Genomic DNA, 23,225 nt, shown 5'->3' with positions numbered 1-23,225 from the left:
ACTACTGAGGCATGACCATTCAATCCCAGCATATGTTAGCTTCAATTTGACCCCTGCTGGCTGATCAAGAATGGCAGAGAACTCCTGCCTCCACAAATAACTATACATTACAGAGTCAGAAATATGTTTGTAGTCAGGGACTGTATATTTTAGAGAGAGAGTCATGCAAGCAATAACAGCTGTGCATACACTTTCAGTGCACACCCATCTCTCAGGCTTCCTCTATTCCCTTTCCCTCAATTGCTAAATATCCCTTGACTAAAATTCATTTTTAGTTGGAATGAGAAGAACAGAAGAGGCGAAGGACAGACAGCAGGCCAGATGAAGCAGGATGCCCAGAAACAGAGTCAAAATATTACAGGGTATTTCATCACTGGTGAGAACACTTTATAATTGAAGAAAGTATATGTAAATACTGGATTGATTTTCTGATAGTACAGAACAGACCTGGCTTTGGCCTCATTAAAAAAGAGAAAAATATCTTAAATGTGACTGTGGAACAATTGATGCTTGCTATCTGATAGCACAAAAAGCAATTAAAAAATGCCTGTGAAACTCAGGAGCATCATTATGTACAATGATGAGATATATATTTAGACAAGCCTCTCAGAAACTGCTGGTTTTTGCAAAGTATTTTCCATCTATTAGTGATGCCAGAGTAGAACATTCTGCGCATGCTCTCTGCCATTTTAGTCCACAGGAAGTGTTTCCATTTTAAGCAGCGTGAGTATATTTTTTGAAGACTCTGAATCATTTGGCCAGCACCTAGATACTAGATTGGTTGATAAATTAAAAAAAAAAAAAAAAATTGAAAGAACATTAAGGTATAATGAGGAATGTTCTTGAGGTGTTATATAAAGAAAATAAATGTTCCAAAAAAGAAGAGTGTTTGTTTAAGCTTACCACTCATCAGCATCAACCAATAGGTACAACAAAATAGTATTTAACACTGTCCATTTATTCTCTGTGTGTAGTGAATGATCCCTTCTGAGGTAATTATCTGTAGTCACTGCCCCTTTAACAGAAGACATTATACGAAAAGAAGCTATGGTTGTAACAGCATGAGATGCACGGGGAGAAAAGTGTACCTGCATAAGAAAATAACATGAGATAGCCATGCCCTCAGATGAAGGATCCATCTGTTCTGTTTTCCTGCCTCTTGACGGTGCCCTGCCTCTGACAGTGAATACCTGGAAAAGAGGTTAAAGAAAGGATAAGCGTGCAGTGACACGGTATTTGATACAGTGACAGTGGTCAGGGAGGTGCTGGAGAGCTGGTCAGAGGATGATAAGGAAGGCTGAAATACATTAGATGGCATTTAGGCACAGCTGTCCTGTATTATGCAGCACTAGTATCCTCAAAATCCTCATCTACCTTTTGCTTAACCCCGTAGGCATACAGACCTACTCTTCAGTGGTTTTAGTGACCAGTTATAGGTGTAAAACCAATAGGACTGTATCAAGAATACAGTTTCCAGAAACACATAGTACATGTGTTCCATTGAGGCACTGCTCTGTCATGAGGAGATGTGGGCCATTTACACTTGAAATGCTACAGGCAGTGCTAACAGACTAGTCTTATGATCGTGAAATTTTACTTCATTAAACCAATCTGCATTTGCTTGAAAGCAGAGTAAACAGGAATTCAAACCAGATACTGTAAACTTGCATACTTTCCCAGTGTATGGATGTTATTACTTTATTTTTTCTGTAATTCATTTCTTGAAAAAAGTAAAGAAGAAATGTTCCTATTAAGTTATTTTGAGAAATTTTTTTCCTGTGAATGAGTGGTTTTGTTGGGTCTCATCTTTATTGCTGTAACTGAGTTCACCAGAACACACTGAACTGATACTTCCTTAAATGAGACTGTCTGCATCATTAGCAGTAATATCTTAAACTGAGACACCCTAAGCTGCGTGGGTCCTTAACTAAATGTCTTGCCACAAGAGGCTTTCATTAGTATTCTATATTTCAAAAGCTCTTAATGAGGCCTCTTCAGCAGAAGGTGTCCTTAAAATTGTATCCTTGACAAACATCTTCTTAATGTTAATTACATTAGAACAGAGAGTAGGAGAATGAAAAGAAATGTCTAAAATGGCAAGGACAAAAATGATGTACTAAGCGTGTTCCAAATCATGTAAAACAATTAACGTTTACTGGGCATTTATGACCAACATTAAGTCTTCAGCCTAGTCATTAAAGACACCATTTCCAATGAAAAAGAGTGTAGTGTTTCAGCCCAGCGGATCCAGTAGTACTATTGAAATATAGGCATGAAATTTCTACCTTAGATGCATTTGAACACTAAATGACTTCTTCCATTGCATGAGTTAGAAAAGTGTCATTTCTTTCATGCATCAGAACACCTGCCTTCCAAATAATTTGGCTTAAGAATTTAAACAGAGCTAGTAAGAATGGAAAAGTTTGTTATAGTCAACAAAACAGTTTTTTATGGAGGAAAAGAGCTAGGTATTAAAACTAGTTGAATTTTACAGTGTTTGTGGTTTGCATTTTACTGTCTAGGTTTGTAATACCCTATTCAACACACAAGAGAAGCATTTAAACTTAAGGGACCGAAGCAAGAATATAAACCACAACTGCAACACAAGTCTAAAATGTCCTTTGAAAGACTAGAAGGAAAATATTATGGTTTGAACAGAATATACAGAAATGTAAAATGCATGAACACTGTAATAAATGGCTGGAAAGGGAACACATGAATTGGATTGCTCTGAAGATGATGCATTTACAGTGTTATTACTGAGCTTAGCTGCTTAAATTGGCACTGAGGTGATGCCTAGATGTGTAATTCATTTTGTGGTTTTAGGCACCTCAATTTAAGTTTACCATGCATGAAGATAAAATTTTATCTTTCTCTGCCAATAAAGCTCATCTGGAATGAATCCTTGACTGACAGTAGACAGCATTCTATCTCCAGTCTCTTTAAAGTATTATTCTAGGAAACAGCAACTTTGATTCCATCCAGAACACTTGATAAATCCCTACTAGTGCCTACTATGCAGGATAAATTAACCAATGCTTCATTTACCCATATTTATTCTTACCCTTCTATGCAGTTTTAGGACAGATAACTTCCTGATTTGGGGACAAAAATACTCCCTTGTACAGATGTAGTGAGTACAGACATTGAGTAAGCAGGCTTTTTGTTTATATTAGAAGTTGCTCTAAAGGAGGACTGGCAATGTTCAATGTAAGATCAGGCACAGGAATGAGGCTAACACTGCACTCCAATAATTTTTCTTTAGCTTCAGAATCCTCCTTCAGAAAGAGTGAGCACTTTTTGTATGTTTTGAGACTGGAAACCTGGGCTTAACATTGGGTTGGGACTAGATTTATTGCTAAGTAACAAGCAAATAAAATGAGCTATGGAAGAGGTGATTTTAATAAGTGAAAGGAAAAATAAACCTATGGTGTATCGTGCAAGCCAAAAGGTTTTTCTAGAGCTGTGGCAAACAGCTCACCAGTGCTCTAAATAATATTACTTGTTTCTGATGAGAGAAAAAGAACAAAAGAGAAGGCAGTAATAATAGCTTTATTTCACTTTCATTACCGTTATGTTGCAAGTGGTGTTCCTGTCAGTTCCATAATATGCCTCAGTTAGTAACTGAGTGGAGAAGAAAAAAAAAATACTAGGAATTTTTATACAATCACTAAATAATGAATGTGACCCATTTTTTTATTCAAGGAAAAGCTCTACTAACACCATCAAAAAAATGGAAAACAAAGCATGTTAGTTATCCAGTCCCTTTTGCAAGTCTGTGTGAATTTCTCAGAAACAAAAAGAAGGGCTATTCATGCATATTTCCTTGCTGAGATTCCTTTCTTTCCCAAAGCTTGTGGTCTTGTAACGGCACTTACAATTATTGCAAGAGGACACATATGTTTACACATGTCTAAACATGTTTATTTATGCCTGAATATGCCTAAAGCATAAATATTTCTTTTTAAGCAATACACCAGGAAAAGAAAGCAATAAGCAATAAAAATAGCTTGGATTTTAATGTAGTTGTGTTCTTATTTCTGTGATATCAATATGCATATATTTTCAATTTGCAGTTGGCAATTGCAAGGATGTAAAAGCTATTTGAAAACCAGCAGGATACAGAATTATGAAAAGAAGAATAGGACAATGGCAAATAACATGTTTCATTCTGTAATACAATATATGCTGACAATTCAACTTTACGTATATATTTTAAGATGGTTTCTGTGATATAAACAATTATCCCAGATGGATTTAGAAATTTATTAATCACAAAATACTTCAAGAAAATCTAGTAGTATGAACATGTTGGAGCAGATTATACTAGTTGTGGGTGGAATGTGCTCGACAGTCTTAAAAAAGGATAAGGTATATACGAACACTTGGCAGAAATTTTGATGCTGTTTTCAGCTAGCGGTAACAGAGATGAGGAGCAGGATATGAAGTATTTGGTGTTTTGTGAGCATTTTAGGCCATCAATAGGCTTGCAGCATCATCCAGCCCCAGAGTACTCTGGTTTTTGACAATTTTGATGTCACAACTCCTTTCCAGTTGAAGGAAAAGCCCACCCAAAAGTGACCAAATAAAGGTATAGGCAAGATACATCCATACCTAGGGCTCCTGGTATAGTAAGAGCCCAAACCTTTAGTTTAAAAGAAAAATTATTGCTTTACATATTTTGAAATAAAGTATGAAAATTCAACCCAACTGTACCTTGTGCAGCACAACCTGTCTGAATTTACAGACAGTATAATTACTGCTGAGAGGTATCAGCAGCACCCACTGTTTCTCATAAGGTGCCACTGCAAAGGTTCAAAGCTTTGAGAGGCTCCTCAGTGTCACAGTAGGAACACATGCCTGACTATGGAAGAGTGTCTGAAAGAGAACAGTGTTGCAGATCCACTTGACTTTATTTAGGTAATAGTTTTAAGTACAGGGAGGCCTTGCTGACATTCCTGTCTTTCTGAGGAGCCCTAACTGATACTTAAAAGAGGCAAGTGAAGACAAGTGTATTGTTGTTCTCCACCTCTCAGCAAAGGGTGAGAGGAGGATGTAGCCACCATATGTACAAGCTGAGAGTGTGAGCCTCAGAGGAAACCCACACAGTGCCATGTTTATGGTCAAAGACTGAACTATCCCTCCCCTTTCCTGAATCTTTTCCAAAAGAAACTCTGGAGATATTCACAGGAAAAAAAAATGTAAAAGAGAAGCTGATGGGTCAGGTGTCCCCAACCTCTCTATTCCCTACTGCCTCTCTGCTGTCCATCAGCACCACCTGTTTGATAGCATTACTGCCACACAACGATTTAAATGATCAGATGGTTGCCTTTTGCTTTGTTTCCTATAGATGGAGTTGCAATAGACAGAGTTCCAGTGTAAGTCCATTGATTTTACAGTCATCTCAGTATCAAAGATTGTTAAAGTCATTCAAACACTGCATTCATAACCATGATACTCAAGAGAGTTACCTTCAATTCTGCAAGACATGGCTAATGTAGACAGTGTATTTTGGGAGTCAATACAAGTGCTCATTTGCTTTTTGAGGTTCAGAGTTGTGAATGGACAGACACCAGTAAAGGGTCACTATCTGAAAACTGTCAACAGTTTTGGGTGAGTTTTGTTGAGGTTCAGTCTGTAAGGAAGAGACAAAGTGCAACTTCTGAACTGTAGGAGAATTTGGCAGTACAACTGGGTCAGACCACAGCAGCTGTGCAAGAAGTCTCTTACTCTCAGCATATGAATCAAGAAATCCATTTAATCTATCAAGCATTTTATATAACAACTTGAAAGCCTTCAAAAAAGTTGTAGATCTTTTTCTTTCAAGACTGCCAAGTCTGCCTCTTTGCTGCTGAAGCCAATGTAGGCTGAGCAGTTAAAGATTGCGTTTGGTTTGGTTTTTTTTTTACAAGATCTGGAAAAGGATCTGGAAATAAAAATGCAATGCTTTATTTGGGATACATTGAAGTATTTCAGGTGTAAATGAAAGAAATGAAAATTTGTTATCACCACATTAGACAAAGATGGCTGGAAAGCCATTTCAGGGACTCTGATCCTAGGTTCCATTTTCTAGTTTCATAGTTGATGTTCTAAGAGAAACACAAGCCTGTGTAATGCTCATATCCATGACTATACAAACAAGCACTAGTTTATATGCAGAAAGCTGAACAGAATGATTGCTAAGCCTTTCATTACCTTTTCTGTTCTTTTGTGGCCATGAGAGTTCAGTTCTCTAAAGACGTACCATCTAGTTTCTTAGGAGATGGAGTTAAGGGATAGGATCCATTTGCCTTAACACAGTGTCCTGATTTCAGCTGGGGTAGAGTTAATTTTCTTCCTAGTAGCTGGTATAGTGCTGTGGTTTGGATTTAGTATGAGAATAATGTTGACAACACACTGCTGTTTTAGTTGTTGCTAAGGAGTGTTTATACCAGTCAAGGATGTTACAGCTTCCCATGCTCTGCTGATGCACAAGAAGCTGGGAGGGAGCACAGCCAGGACAGCTGACCCAGACTGGCCAAAGGGCTATTCCATACCATATGACGCCATGCTCAACATATAAATCTGGGAGAAAAGAAAGAAGTGGAGGGATGTTTGGAGTGATGACGTTTGTTTGCCCAAATAACAGTTACACGTGATGGAGCCCTGCTTTCCTGGAGATGGCTGAACACCTGCCTGTCAGTGGGAAGTAGTGAATGAATTCCTTGTTTTGCTTTGCTTGTGCACGTGGCTTTTGCTTTACTTATTAAACTGTCTTTTTCTCAACCCACAAGTTTTCTCACTTTTACTTTTCCGATTCTTTCCCCCATCTCACCAGGGGGGAGTGAGCGAGCAGCTGTGTGGTGGTTAGTTGCCGCCTGGGGCTAAACCATAACACACAGACGACTAGAGCCATTGGGTACATGCGGAACATCTACAAGGGGCTGACAGCTAGGAGCTGGACCTAGGGAGTTCTGCACGTCTGGTGTTGCTACCTGAAATTATATTATATACCTATATTTAAAACACTGACACCCTGCCCCTTGACACCCTGCCCTTTGACCAACATCGACATGTAGGCAGGACGCTGCCCACACCATGCAAAATGATGTGTAGGGCACACTACTGCCATGTAAAGAATGATTCTCTCACATCACACTACCATTGGTGGAGCCAAGTGGTTGCGCAACTGTTGCCTGCATTCAAAAGGCATTTGCAAAATTGGCTGTGGCCCTTCAAGTACCGGAGGGTTGCAATAAAGTCACCCCACAGCCTTCTCCAGGCTGAACAACCCCAGCTTTTTCAGCCTTTACTCATAGGAGAGGTGTTCCATCCCTCTGATCATTTTTGTGGCCCTCCTCTGGACCCGCTCCAACAGGTCCATGTCCTTCCTGTGCTGAGGACCCCAGAGCTGGACGCAGTACTGCAGGTGGGGTCTCACCAGAGCAGTGTAGAGGGGCAGAATCACCTCCCTCGACCTGCTGGCCACACTTCTTTTGATGCAGCCCAGGATACAGTTGTCCTTCTGGGCTGCGAGAGCACATTACTGGCTCATGTCAAGCTTTTCATCCGTCAGTACCCCCAAGTCCTTCTCGGCAGGGCTGCTCTCAATCCCTTCATCCCCCAGCCTGTATTGATATCAGGGATTGCCCCAAACCAGGTGCAGGACCTTGCACTTGGCCTTGTTGAACCTCATGAGGTTCACACAGGCCCATTTCTCAAGCTTGTCCAGGTCCCTCTGGATGTTCCTTTGGTATGACCAAACAAGAAGCTAAGGCTCAACCAAACTGTGCAACTGGTCATGTGAGGAGAACAGTCAAGAGGGGTTGTTTTTCCCATGAGAATTTTCATGTAAGAGGAATTTGAGTACAAACAACCTCTCTTGCTGTCTGAAGATTGCAGGAATTCTGACCAGCTCTGCAGGGCCAAGCACCCAAGCTACGATCCTCAGAACAGAATCTTTACATCCCTCAGCCTGGTACCTTAACTTTGCTCCCAGCATGATACCTTAACTTTGGTCCCTACCATTAAATGTTACAGGGAGATTATTTTTAAAAAGTTTTTTGTATCCACCTTTGCAAAATCTTAGGTGTTATTCTCCCATTCTTGGGCTGTGCCATTCATTGATTTATAATGACAAAACAGGAATTACCCTTTGAATTACTTCCTAAAGAAGACTCCTTCAGCTAACTACAGAAGAAAACTAAGAAAACTAGCCAGTGAATTCATTCTTAGAGCTCAGCCTGGAACCATCTAGGCCTAGAAATTTTGCCTCCACAAATATTATAAGACCTCTGAACTATTAACTTCCTGGAGTTTACTTTAAATGTAACAGAAAGTTACTTGACCAAAACCTTTCTTCTGGTTCAAACACACAGACAGTGTCTTTTTGTCCCTGCTTTCCAATTTAATGTGTGTCCCCATGCCTCAAGCCAAGTTTAGCAATAGGATACAGTCAGGTTTGAAGCCTCTGTGAGTTTCCAGCCAATCTGAAGCAGAAAGTGCTCCAAAATCCATGTGATATTAATGTCATAAGATGACATCGCAATATTAAAGTTTCTTAGCTTTTTTTTCTTAGGCTCCTGAGAACTGAAGTGTTACTGTATGAACTTGCAGAGTACTAAAAAGTCATAGCTGTAACTGGATTTTATTAAGAAGTTTTATATTTGCAAAATGAGTAATTCTTGAAAGTGCCATATTTTCATGTGACTAACCTACAGGTTATCTGTCAAAAAAAAATTAATTCAGCAGTATTGAAGGTTATATATATGGATGAGTAATACAAGGCAAATTTTATTGAACAGAGCATTTTCCCTGACATAAAGCAGAGTTCATTGCTCTCTCCTTCCCTGGCACAGAGTGGAGTCCCTTGTCTCTCTGCAGCACAAGTGAAGCTAATGGCAATGGACACTTTTTCACTCAGTGTGGGTATTTGAGAATATGGTTCATCAGTGCTCTTTTCAAGAACCACTACTTGTAAAGGGGTTGAGGCTACATGATGGATGGATTCTGTGTGAGAAAATATGGTTTAGCCTTAACGCTTTATTTCTGATATTTCCTGAATAATACTCTACTCCTTAGTGAATCACTCACTCTGTGAGTTTCAGATCTACCCTCTTTCATTGTCAGAAATGGTCTATATCAATTCAATTCAGTTTAGACAGGTCCTTTCCCAAGATGATTACAATCTAAAATGTGGGCACATGAAATGCAGAGCAAAGTGGCTGAAAATGATCAGGATAGCATACTTTGTTGCTAATATTTGTGTTGGAATCTAAACAAATATTCAGCCTGTTTGGGTGTGTGAATCATATAAATGTCCTCAAGTTTAGCATTTCAGTGTCTGGGCAATCACTAATAAGCCCACAGCCCCTCAGATGACCTAAACATCATCAGTTCTTTGATCCATCAACTGAGCAGGCATTTTAAAATGTATTTTAAACTGTAGTTTTCCTCCCTGCATTATCCCTCATATTCTACTTATGTAAAGTTGGGCTGTATTTATGTAAACTCAGTTTTGTTGCGTGAAATATAGTGATTCTGAGTTTTATCTTGGCATTCTGGAGTGCAAATTTTCTTTGAATTAATTATTTTAATTCAGTCACTATAATCAAATTCAACTGACTATCATAATTTATTTTAAGGATTATTCTGGTTAATGTATTTCTTACCACAGCAAGTAACCCTGGTGGATAGGTCTTAAAAATTTCAAATGTCAGAAGACTTTTAAATGTTCTAATATGCTACTTTGAAAGTTTGACAACAATCCACAAATTCCTTCTGCTCTTATTCAGTCTTCTAAATGCCAGAGAGGGATTTTTTTTTTAAGATTCTCCAAATGTTTTGCCACAGAATTGCCTAATTAACTTTCATACTTGTTGCTCGAATACTTTCCAACCAGAAAACATTTTATTTAAATAAAATGAACAAACATGTTATGTTAGGTTTCTCTTTAAAGGGAAATATTATTGGAGAAGGATTCTCTAATGAATCACATCAGAAACAAACAAAAAAAACCCCACAACAACATTATATTGCAACCTTGGTTTTAATTATAGTTAATATGACTAATTTTCAAATACACTGTATAGGGAAAAGTAAGTGACTGTCAATAGCTAGGAAGAGAATATTGCTATATTTAGCAGGACAGAACACTTTGAGAAAATAATTGTTAGATAATAATTCTTAACAGGTAAAATTAAAAATTGTATTTCAGTCTAACCCTATGGTATTAAGCCTCCTTAACAAATTCATATCCAAACAAAAGTAATTCAATTGCTTATAGCCATTTAGAAAAACTATTCCACATATTGGCAAATTCTCATATGTGGAAGCACTGAACAGGAGAGATTTACTGCAGCTTCTGTGACTCTAGAGCTACTTTTCCAATGTCTACCCTTTGAAGACTCAAGATTCTTCTAAACTGTAAGGTTTAAAAGAGTCACATCAGCCAATTGAATGAAAGCCCATGTGAATAATTTTAGGGAAATGAGCTCCAAAATGTGTCATTTGTATAAAGGACATCAAATAAGAGTGGAGAATCTTATGAATGAATCCTTGCCTGTACATATTGAAGGCAACCTTAACTCTCTTTGCCCTACAAAGCATAAGAGGGAAGATTAGGGACCAAGATCTTTCCAAGAGTTCCTTGCAGTATCAGATACATAAATGACTGCATGACAACATGCTGGACAGACTCCCTTCTGTCAACAAGCAAAGGAGGCTAGAGTGGAAAAACTGAGGAAAGACTAAGATGATGTGCTGGGAGAAGTGAGCACGAGCTGGACAGCCTGTGAGAGTTCAGTCTATTACCTTTAGGATTTGTATTTTTCTTCAAATATGTTCAAGAACCTAGAATTCCTGCAATCCAGCAGTGTCCTGCTGTCAGTAGACACTTCTGAAACTCTTTACTCCACCACTCCCTTCTCTTGGCTGGTCTCCATGGCAGGTAGCAAACCACTAAAGAGATTAGTTCTACATAGTTTACCCCTGTCATTGAACTGTGTAAGGAATCAGTGTGATGTCAAATACATATATTTTTTTAATTTTGTTTAAAAATCCCAACCTCAGAAATTGTATACATTGTTACATTTTTGAAAAAGCATTGCTGTTATAAAGTCAGATTCTCATCAAGCACTCATCAGTCAAGCAATTCCAAATTCAGTGGCCAGAGGTGAATATTTTGAGAGTCACTATCCTCTTTTCTGGCAAAATTTACCCCTCACATGTCAGAAAAATGTGATTTCCAGTAAATTCTTAATAAACATCCTACAACTTGAAGGCAGTGTGAGATGGGACAGTATGCCTGTCTTCAAAGGGACAGCGTCTTTAAATCGTGTATTGTGAATGAGAGATGCTTCTATCCGGTGTAATTCTCAAATGCTGAGCCTTTTTGTATACAGTGTACACCATCCCAAAACAGTAGTTAAATGCTACTTTTTCTTGCCTTTGTTGGAAAATTTTCTCTTGAAATACTACTTTCACAAATTCCACAGTAAGTCCCAAAGGCCTCTGGGCTCTCTGATGAGAATTTGCGTGTTAGGATCCAAATTTGTACTGATACAAAAATACAGAAATTACATATACGCCTTTTGGAGACTTTATTATACCTTTATAGTAATATTTAAGTCAACTTATGTCCCTCTGGATGGCTGTAGCTACTACAGTGAAAGCTTTTAGGAGGTAGGTGGATAAATCATGGAATTCGAATTTCAGACCAATGCAAAATAATGTCATATAATTTAAAATTCCATATGTCATTTATTTTAATATCACTTCCACAGAAGTATCCTCAATATTCCCAGCTGGCACTGTGTCAAAGCCACAGTAAAGTGAGTCAAGATTGTCCCTGAAAAGTTAGTCAGACACCCAAAATCCTGACTGATTTTTCATGTTACGGAAAACTCTACTGTCAGGTAAGAACTTGGAAAATTTTTAAAAAGCCTTGAAATGTAGCAAGTAATTGAGAGTAAGAGTGGAATTTAATTAATATTTGTAAGCCCTAGACCATGGTGAAAATAAGTGGTGGCTAGTTGTTTTTCAGCTCATTTCCTCAGGAACAAGCATTTTAGGTGACGAAGTTGTCTTTCCACCCACATTTTCCTCTTGATTTCTTTAGAAACTTTGCCAGTCTCTGTCACGCTCAACAGAGGAACAGAGGTTTCAAAAAATGTTATGTTCGTACAAGTTTCACCCCTTTTGGTAAAAAAGAGCCCTTTGTAGCATAGGCAAAGCCTGCAGGGCAAGTTCCCGTCTGTTTAGACAACAGTCTACACCAGGTAGAGCCCTTCTTCTCCCAAATGTAACAATAGTTTCAATAAGCACATATAAGAAATGAAGTCTCACTGTTTTTGCCGCTCCCTGTCTTATTAACCCACCTCTTGTAGAAGAAAGGCAGACAAATTAAATGGAAGGAATCAGTGGATATTTTTAAATCCCCAGATCACAGATCTGTATCATATATAGAGAAGAAAAGGAAAAGAAAGAAGTTACTCATGAAGGGAATCGTAATTACCTTCCCTACAGGATTCTTGTAAGGATAACTAATGTATGAAGATAGCATAGGGAAATCATTTGTGGTGTTCTCTGCTGAATCTGTACAGTAGATGTAGCCAAAATAAGCCACATGTGAATCATTCTGCTGATTCCCCACCACTGGAACAGCTTCATGAAAGATTGGTCCATATCCCAGCTAATTCCGAACTAAAGAAAAAATAAAGCAACTGGCTTCTGTTGCTGACTGACCCTGTATTAAACATCATTTAACTAGAATGAAAAATCCAGCCCAGTGAATCCAGAGGAGATTTAAATAGTCATTATTTCACTCTCTGAGGCAGATCACTTTTTGACTTGTAGAACATTTCCTATCAAAGACAGGATTTTTTTTTTTAGTCCTTAAATATTTATCTAACATTTGTAAGATGTAATTTTTCAGATCTGATATTAATTTTTACATTTGCTATGAAAATATCGAATATTAATGTGTCAATTGGTATATGCAGTAAATGATAAATTACCAGTTTGGTATATCACTGAAATCTGTAACAACATATTGGAAACACAACTAAAGCATTTCTACAGCATTTGATTAAAATTAATTCTGAGTCCACTAACGGTATAATAACATTTAGTGTCAATCATTTTAAAAGTATTCTGTGTCATAGGGGAAGAAAGCTATTATCAAGTCTAGGAATTAGCGGAAGTGTCAAGAAAAAAAATAGCCTGTCATACTGCTGCTAACACTGATTAAGATCTAAGACGCCTTCCCTTTTCACATACAACTTAACAGCAGATAGGAGCTGAAGTGTGTGCATTTGGGACCAATGAAAGCTGCAGTCTTTGATGCCAAAGGATCGTGTAATTGGATACTGCAATAGTATCCTTTCACTTGGTCCCATTCTTTCCTTTATCTCTCTTTATTATGTTGCCATGTATCATTTCCTTTCTTCACCCTAATAAGTTCATAGACTTAGGCATTCTGCTTTATGTCCCAGATTCGAGGAAGTTCTCCTAATGACACAAATGTCTCAGCCTGTGGCATGTCCTCCAGGCCGGTCTCCCCTCCACATTACTAACACCTCATCAAGGCAATGTTAACCTGAAGATTTTCTATCCACTGTTCCTTTCTTCTTTGCCTCTGCAGAATCTGAGCCAGTTTCCTTACATTCGAACGCTTCTCTCTTTGCCATGACATCTGTGTTGCACAACTGTCTGGCTGCTGGGACAATAAAAGGCTGAGTTTCAGCATGCCAGAGTACTGGCAACCTTCCAAAACAATCTCAAATGTATTTTAAAATGATCTTCACATATTTCTTGTGAGGCTTTTGAAGACAATGGGCAATTACTGAAACAAATTTCTGTGAATCTTGTGAGGAATTAAATTGTTCATATGATTCCTATTCATCTATCAAAATGCAGCCTTGATAATATTATGTAATATTTTTCCCCATACACCATTGCTCCCACTCTCCTGCAGGCCTTATCCAAGATCCATCAGAAAGAAAACATCTTTAGAGATTTTTCTTGTTTACTCACATTAGATTCATTCTTATTACTTAATATCAAATGTTATTTTGTCAAAGAGGAACATTAAGAATATCATCACTTTTTAAATTGACTCTTTGATACTGCTAGACAGATTTTAATAAAGTATTACAAATTGCACCAGAGAAATGTGACACAGCATATCTCAAATAGCAAACATACATTTTAACTTCTTATTACAAATCGCGGAAACTATCAGAGAAAGTGGGAGACTATGTAGCTATTGACTAGTTAAAACCTTATTGATATACAGAATCTTTGCCAGTTAAGAAAAGTCAGAAAATTTCAAGGATGTATTGTTAACCTTTGGGTTTGTTCTTTGCATTTTAGAGTCTTACACTGCATATTCATCTCAATAAACTAATTCCATTCCTTTATGCTCTTTCTCTTTTAATCTTAGTTTAGGCCTGCTCACTTTCCGGATCCATTTTATCTTGAGGAGGGGGGTGGTGGTGTTTGTTTTGGTTTTTTTTGCCATTACATCAGTTTTAATTTGTTTGCTGGGAGGTGTGGGGTTTTTTGTTGGTGGTGGTTTTTGTCTGTGTGTGTCTGTTCAGCATGGAGAAAAGTATGACATTTCTTATCATAATGAAATGGCATGTAGAAGACTAGACATACAACAAAAACACACCACACAATACATGAATGCAGTTCTTGTATTAGTAATGATGTCATCATCTCCTTTTGTCTGGAAACTGAGATGCTAGAAATAAACTTTCATGAGAAATTTTTGAAGCCGACAGAGTAATGTTACAGTGAGAATATTTGTAACCCTCTTCATCCTCACCCCTTCCCTTCATCCTTCATGTTTTCACTCTTACATTTAACTTTTCCAAACTAAGTTTTATTTAGAAAGTTAAACCATTTTTGTCTTTTGTATTTTTTCTTCATCTCCAGAGGTAAAACAGTGGGAGAGACAAAGACAAAGTATAGGGATTAAAGTACTCTTCATTGTACAGAATCTTTGAATGGTTGGGTAAACATTGATTTTCATTTAGCTGACATTATGAAGAAAGCTGAGTGAATGTCTTCAACAAACAGCAAAGTCCTCCAAATGGTGTTTCATAGTGAACTATATTACTTAATCGAATTACATTTGCTAAACTCTTTTTTGGCTATGAAAAATTTATGGAAAGATTTTGAAAAAGTCTGGTTTAGTATTTTTTAAACTAATGTTCCAGGTATTGGAATATTTCATTTAAAAGTGAATTTTTTATCTTCTGGAATTTAAATTTTGGAATTGTGCTTTTTACTTATAAATGGGTACTATTTAAAAGAAAGAAGATTTTTGAAATAGCTATAAACATGAAATGAATATGTTATTTCTATAAAACATTTCAGTGTGATTTCAAACTAATGTATACTTTAGGTTGACCAGAAACAAATTTATTTTCTTGATACTCCATTTTTGCACAAAAATGGGAAACATTCTTCATCTAAAAATAAGCTTCTTGAAACAATAAATATTTTATAAATATTTACAACTTTATGGAAAATATTTTTCCATTTTCATTTGTTTTTATTTTAAGATGAATCTTGAGATGCTAAAGAAAGCAATACTAAATATGGGCATGTGTGGATGATAGTGAGAGGCTGTTTTGGGAACAAAACAAAAAGACCTTTGTGTCAGTGTCTGCAAACTTTAAGGGATAAAGGTTTTTTTCCTCCCCCCATCAGTCGCTTCAGGGTGACAGCAAGAACAAGAAAAAGAGACAAAAAGATAGAAAGAGTCTTCCAGGTTGAAGGAACAGAAGTTTTACTAGAATTTTTACTAGAAGGCTTCCTAAGAGGTTCAAACACCAGAAACACTAAAAATAAGCTCACATGGAAAACTATGTGTGTAAATCCTTCTGCATCCCACATCAAAACAGTTGGTGTCATATATAATTCACTTCAAAAATTTTTAGATTTTAACAGACTTTCACATTTAATTAAAACTTTTTATTTATAAAACATGTAATGATCTTAATAGAATTTATTAATTCTATCACATTATAAAAGATAATTTTTAAAGATGTTAATTTTAGTATGATTCAATCTCCTTCTTAATGGTTAAAGTTCAAGTTGGTTCAAGTCCCTGATGTTCTATTCATATTTTACATTAGCATAAGAGAAACTGTTCATTACAATTCCCACACATACAATTTGATGTTACCAGGGTTACTTCTAGTGCTAGATCATTGACCTCAGCAGTGCTGGTTGTTCCTTTTTAGTAGAATAATATTTATCATGGGCAAATATCTATTACTTAAAAGTTTGTTACTAGGTACTTATTCCCATTGCTGTTTATCCCCACATCCTTTTCTACTTCTTTATTCTCTTCTCCCTTCTTCCTCCACAATATTTCAACAGTGTTGAAATATCCAGAAACAAAAGAAGTGTTCATAAAGTTCCCAAGGTTTAATGTCTTTTAAAAAAGTTTGTGATTTTAAGCAATAACTGATATCCAAAAGATGTCAAGTTCAATAGAATTGGGCACTTTATTCTCCATCTTTAAAAACTCCAGTGTTAGTTAAAAGGAATTCCAAATCTTGATGAATTAAAATACATATAATTGTGCATCAGTTGGTAACTTACACAGTTAATGTTACAAAGGAGATTTCTGGTAATGCATTTTCACAAGTCCAATGACTAAAGGTATGTCATTCAAATTATTATATATTTTCATTGTATTTTTACTGCCTGACTCATATTTTAAAAAGCCATCAGCACACTTTGCCCCAAACTGCTCTTTGAAAAGCATCTCATATTCTGGTCATATTGAGATTATGCCATTTACATTTAAACATCCTATCGTTATCTATTCATCAAGCTCTCTACTGAGTGAACTGTCTCTGTCTTAGTCATTTTGCAACACACAAAACCAGAATATTAGTTCTGGAAACATGAAAAAAAAAACCCAACAGCCAAACTCAACCTCCCATATTATTTAAAAAAGATCTTTGTCTATGCGTTTCTTTCTCTTAATCTATAGGAAAAGCTATACCCTTCTTCTTGCCTGGAGCTACACTCTGATCCTATTAGAAGAGCTGGCCCCGAGTGAGCTTATTATTTTCATTGGACTTCACACTGAAATAGAGAAGGCTTTCAGCAGTGGTCAGCCTCATGTCTGAATCAGTAACCAATGTAGACAAGTTACACAGAGCTTAGAGGAGAAGGAAGGAAGCCTGAGTCAAGATCCAAAAATATCAGTTCAGTCCAGCTGAAGCATGTGAAACAAGTGTGTTAGAAGTATGAAGATTGCTCAGCTTCAGCATGAAAATCCACCAGGCAAGAGGTTCACTAGGGGAAGTGTATCTCAGCAGTGGGAAGAAGGTGGGCCAGGGGTGGGAACTGTCACAAGTAGAAGCTATAAAACGCACCTTGAATGTCAGATGTATTTCGAAGTAAAAAATCAGTTAGGGAATCCTATTTATCTCTCCCCAGTCAATAAAAGCACAAAGGCAAGAAGCTAATACATAGAACACAGCATGTACATTGCTCCAGTGTCTAGATGCTCCTGTGAGCATCCTAATAACTGTCAAAATAGTTTTGACAGTTATTGGGCCAAGTTATTAATCCAGAGTTATGAGTGATAAGAACAAAAAGCAACCTACATTGTACGTCACAAAGAACAGGCTATTCTGTGTTCTTTGAAGGAAGGACATCATTAGCAGATGGACTGAATATATGCTGTAGACAACCATCCAGTTTAAAGATGGAATGAGGACTACAAACCCTTCTCACCAAGGACAGCAACAGAGTCATCTTGCTGAAAGACGCTCAAAAAGAGCTATATTATCTGTGGAAGAAAAAAGGAAGAATTATGAAGCTACCACTACACTAGCTCATTGGAGATGATTTTTTTATCAGGCAATGTGTACAGGTATTCAAAAATATCTGGAAGGAGGAAAAGGTACAAGTAAAGCATAAAAAGTCAATCCTAAAGACATAGCATGCATAGTAAGAAAGAATATCAAGGACTAGCCTTTTAAGCAAACTATTTTGTTTTTTCTCTTTTATGTTTGTTGTTGAACAAGATGGTTTCAGCAAAGAAATATGTATGAGACAATTTCTTGTGATGACAGAGAAATAAATGGATGGCAGAAGTGATGATACACCGTATGATGTCAGGCAAAGAAATGGAGAGCAAAGGCATGTTGTTTGATTTAATGACTTAAAAAACTAAACATGTATTTTGAGTCAATGTTTGTTGTGCGGCACATTGTCATTTGCCTTAATCATCCTACATTTCCACCATAGAATTCTGAAGTGAGATTCATCATGGCGTCGTAGCCAGCAACATCTGCGCAGACATTCTTAGCCTTCTTTTCTAGCTGATGAAGAAGCATAGGTACTTCAAAAGAATGAGTCTATTGACTTATTCTAGAGTCTACATTAAGGTGAGATGAAATCCTAAAGCTGCCTATTTCAGTTGATAACAAAGGTAGCATAAAATTGTCTAACTTTACTGTAAGGTTGTCTAAGTCTTTAAAGTGTCTGAAGTTACGTGAAGCTCACCTTTCAGTTTTCCATAACATCTTTGGTACCCTTCCAGTGAACAGAACTATATCCATTTGACAATGCATTTTGGTGCACACTTTAAACTCCTCTATTATTCTTGTATTTAAAAGTTTATTTTTTAATAAATAATTTTATTGATCTGTCATTCATAAAGATCGATGGCAGAAGTTATTAAGCCTTAAAGTAATACAAAGGAATGCATATGAACTGATGTCTCTTTTTTGTGTACATAGCATACATCTTGTAAAGAAAACTGGATATCTATATCTGAATGGGAGCATATGCTTACATATCCATATCCATTAACTATTATCCACTTTATATGCAAAAAACTGGCTCTGGCTTATATGGAATTGGGTGCATTAATTGAAGCATAAAAATTCACCCTCAGAGACTGGTACTAGAATTTAAATCCACTTACGATATATTTATCAGAACTGATTTAAAATTATACTTTCACTTCCTTCCATTTTCTGTAAGTTTTAATTGTTCATGTGAACAGTGACTTGAAGTTGTGATTGATTGCTTATATAGACTAACCACTTAAAGAACTATAAAATAGGGAAAGGGCATTGTAATTACATGGTTTCAACTGCAGGTATTAATATTAAGGAAGAGTGATTTTTTCAAGGGAAGATCAAGCCTCACAACCACAAATTAGGAGTCTTTCTCAACATAACTGACATAGCAACTGTCAGTACCAGTCTTGAAAACCACGACAGCTTTAAAATACATTAGCTGTAATTCTGAAATGGTTAGCTGGCTGTCAGTTGTTCTATGGCTATATCTAGATTTACTTCCATATGATGTTTATTTTGTATTAGAAAAGCATTAAAAGTCTTGACAGTTATAAGGTACAAATTTACTTACTTCCATTTATTTTTTAACTGTCCAAGGATAAAACCAATTTATTTCAAAATGCTTGAATAATACCTTTTAAAGAGGACCTAGATCACCCCTAGAAATATTTTATATTGTCTCTACAGGAATTATATGCAACTGTATTGTTACCATTGTATTTTATTTCCTATGACCCTTTGACATATTATGGATAGCATGTATATGACTTGAAAGTTTATAACATAGAATGTAAACAGAATTTCATCCCAGGATGAAGGAGGCTTTGCCTGGACTGATGCAGGAAAAGAAGGTCTTTTAAGGAGAAGTTGTGGATGCCCCATCCCTGGAAGTGTTCGAGACCAGGTTGGATGGGGCTTTGGGCAACCTGGTCTAGTGGAAGGTGTCTCTGCCCATGGCAGGGGGGTTGGAAACAGATGATCTTTAAGGTCCCTTCCAACCCAAACCATTCTGTGATTCTATGATCATGACTTCTTGTTTCCTGACTCCACCAAAAGGCTGGAGACATACAAACGGTATTTCTTGAACAAGAGCACAGACCTGAAATTTTTGTGAAAGTCTTTCTTCAGAGCCCTGCCTAATACCTTAGGTTAACACTGCAACTATATTGTTACTGATATTATATATAGCTATATATAACTATAACTGTATATAGCTATCTTGTTAACAATCCTCCAGGGGAATTTGACACAACCACTGTTTGTTCCAGGTACAGATCTGATCCCAGAGCCTGGTTACAGCAATGAGAATTTCTGGAAATGGTCTCCAGATCCCAGCAGAGGCAGTTGCACCCCCAGCAACAGTGGCAAGCATCCACCTGGCAAGTGAGGGCAATTGTCCTGTTGGAGAATTTTCCTTTTCTTCCTAAATGTCCCTTGACTGAAGGCTGGTTTCTACCCTGGCTAATATTTAGGCCAGCCTCAGCTTCCCAGTTTACCCAGAACAATGTAGCCAGGAGGAAGGAGGAAAGACTGCCTGGTAAAACGGCTCCATCTTTGTTTGCATTGCTCACAATCTGTTAATATTAGGGACATTAATTAATAATGCTTTGCACTAATATAGCACATTTGATTAAAGGTTTTGAAAGTGATTTATGTGTCTTCATTGATGCAACATCATGCTAGATTCTCAATATAGGCAAGCATTACATTTGTAAAACAATACAGGAACAATAGTGGTTTCAGTCTTCTGTTACTTATGGAATAAAATCTGACAACTGGAAAAAAGTTTTACCATAGATGTTTTTTTTTAACACCCATAAAATTGTAATTTATAGGTGTAAATTGAAATCATAATGTTGTAACCATCTTTTTTGCCCCTAAAATTAACATGGGCACAAGGAACAAACACATGATTCTGACAGTGCAGTAGTAATTACAAGGAAGTACGGTGTTAAAACAAATGTCCTGTCTTTTTAGCATTCCAAGATGGTAGAATGGAACAACAAATATTTCAAGCTTTTTCTTCATTGAAAAATTGTGTACATACATATATAGGTATGTATACACATAGCTACATGTACCTAATAGTTCTTCTAAAAATGAATTTTTCTCCTTAATTTTTCTGGCTTGTCCACTATCCTAAAGATCTTTTGGCCTGCAGTCCTCTAAGAACTTTGACATATTTGCAGAAGCATTAGCAGAAAACGTCCATTAGCTATCATTTTATAATTACATCAAACACTGGTGGTCAGAACAGCAAACTTTTCAAGCCAAACCTAATATGCAAGGGAAGCATGCTTTCTGAAGGTTTAGTTCCCAGGAAGAAAAGGAAAATCTGTTTATCATCTATAATATAACTTTGAATTTCTCACTTTGATTACTGATCTTTGTGATAGGATGAAGAGGATTTTTTTTTTCTCAACTGAGACTTCAGTGCTTGCCATTTTATTGATCTTAGTAGTAGATTAGTAGATCTGAGTTTTCAGACAGCTGCAGCCCATGGAAGAGCTGACTGGTATGATGAGGCTTTTTGCCTGATGAAAACGATTAAATCCGCTCTTGCCTGGACATGCACAACCCATCTACTTTACACACTCAATTTGTTTATCATCTCTACTGTTACAACCCATATAGCTAAAGCTAGGACCACAGTGCCCTTGAATGGTGTTAGAGGTCAATAATTTCAAAACTAGGAACCAGTTATGATGTTGTTCTAGTCAAAAGTTAGCAGTAAGTTGAATGAATAATACTATTTTTTATATGATATAGTTGAGCTGTTTAACTGTATGGTTATATGAAATGTAAGGCTCAGTGCATGAATACAAAAATGCATGCATAGATCTTCTAGTATCACCCTGACATGAAGAAAAAAACATTTAACATGAAAAATTTGTTAGACATTTTATTAAGTCAGGCAAAAACAGTGAAAGAAGAGTTAAAATTATTTCCCATCAACTACCCATGGAGGAATAAAAACTATCTCCTAAGAAGCCAAAGACACTTTTAAATATGAACAGGGAATGAAAGGAAGGGATACGAATTTCAGCTGAACGTCAAGTAGTGTGTAAAAGAAAGAGTGCGAAACAGTGACTGCCTAAATAAACATGCTCTTTTGTGACAGTGTACTGATTTTGTATGCCTGAGGTCTTAGGCTTACAGAAGAGCTCGATCCCTAGCTACCTGCAGAGGTACGCATTGCAAACAACATGTCAGCTGGAAAACACACAGTGAGAGCAGCCTCTTTGATCTAAGCTCAGGACAGCCAGAGATAGAGAGTACAGATACAGAGGGATGCTCAGTATTCTGGTGACCCCTAAAACTGTGACCATTTCCACATCTCCATGTAAATATAGCTCCAGAGGCTGTCCAAAGGCACCTTGCCTGGGACAGTGTGAGACCTGCCTGAAGTAGGGGACTGAGGGAAGAGATTTCTTCCAATAATCTGTGTTATCCCAAAAAAGTCCTTGGTATGACTACTTGAAAAAACAGAATATGAGAGAGGAACAACAATACACTCTCTAATAAATCTGTAAAGACTGATAGGAAGTCATAACAGAAAAGTAAGCTTGAAATTTCAAGCATGTGAGTGGAAAACTGCAAACATAAAGCATTATGTGTTATGTTATCACCTGTTCACTCTTTGCTTACCTAGACAACACTTTAAAAATCTTGGGAAAGCCAGAAACAGAAGTTCGTGACCTTAGAAAGTTTATCTGAAGTCTGCAAAGAAATCTCAAAGGAAAATAACTCTACTTATATAAGGGGTTTTATTCTGAGCTTACAAAGCCTTTTTGTCCTCAGCATGGTCTCTGAACACCTGAATGTCCCATACTGTAGCTATCAGCTTGGCTTTTCAGCCTGAGTCATCTCTCTTTCAGGAAAGGCCATCATTTTCTCTGCCATCATTTTCTCTTTCTTACTCTGTTGGTTTTCTGAAAATTATGAGATGCTTTTGATTGACTATTGGCCTTATATACAGAAGATCAAAGGGAAGGAGAGGATATGCTCCATAAATCATGAAGCAGTGCTGTAAGCTCTTGTCCCCCATGTACACAAACAACAATTACAATAAAATTGAGAGATCAAATTCTCGGTTCCTTCTCTACTTGTTTTGCCCTGTGGTGGCTAAAAGAAAGTATTTTTGGTTATTTGTTTTGTTTTGTTTTTAAATACTGTTATTCCAGTGGCTTTCTGCTGAAAATAGGTTACTGTGAAACAGCTGCTGTCTTTGTCATTGATTAGTTTAAAGGTATTCTGACACAGAAATTGGATATTCAATCACCTCAGTTTGTCCATGATGCTCTGTCACATTACAGGAAGATATCAAGATTATATTTAACAAGATTTCTCTTGTTCCTATCTGTTTCCAAGTCTGCAGTGGTTTTTGGAGGTTTTTTTAGT

Source organism: Platalea leucorodia (assembly GCF_965183815.1).
Source record: "Platalea leucorodia genome assembly, chromosome: 4".
Classification (NCBI taxonomy): Eukaryota; Metazoa; Chordata; class Aves; order Pelecaniformes; family Threskiornithidae; genus Platalea; species Platalea leucorodia.
This window is presented reverse-complemented; position numbering follows the sequence as displayed.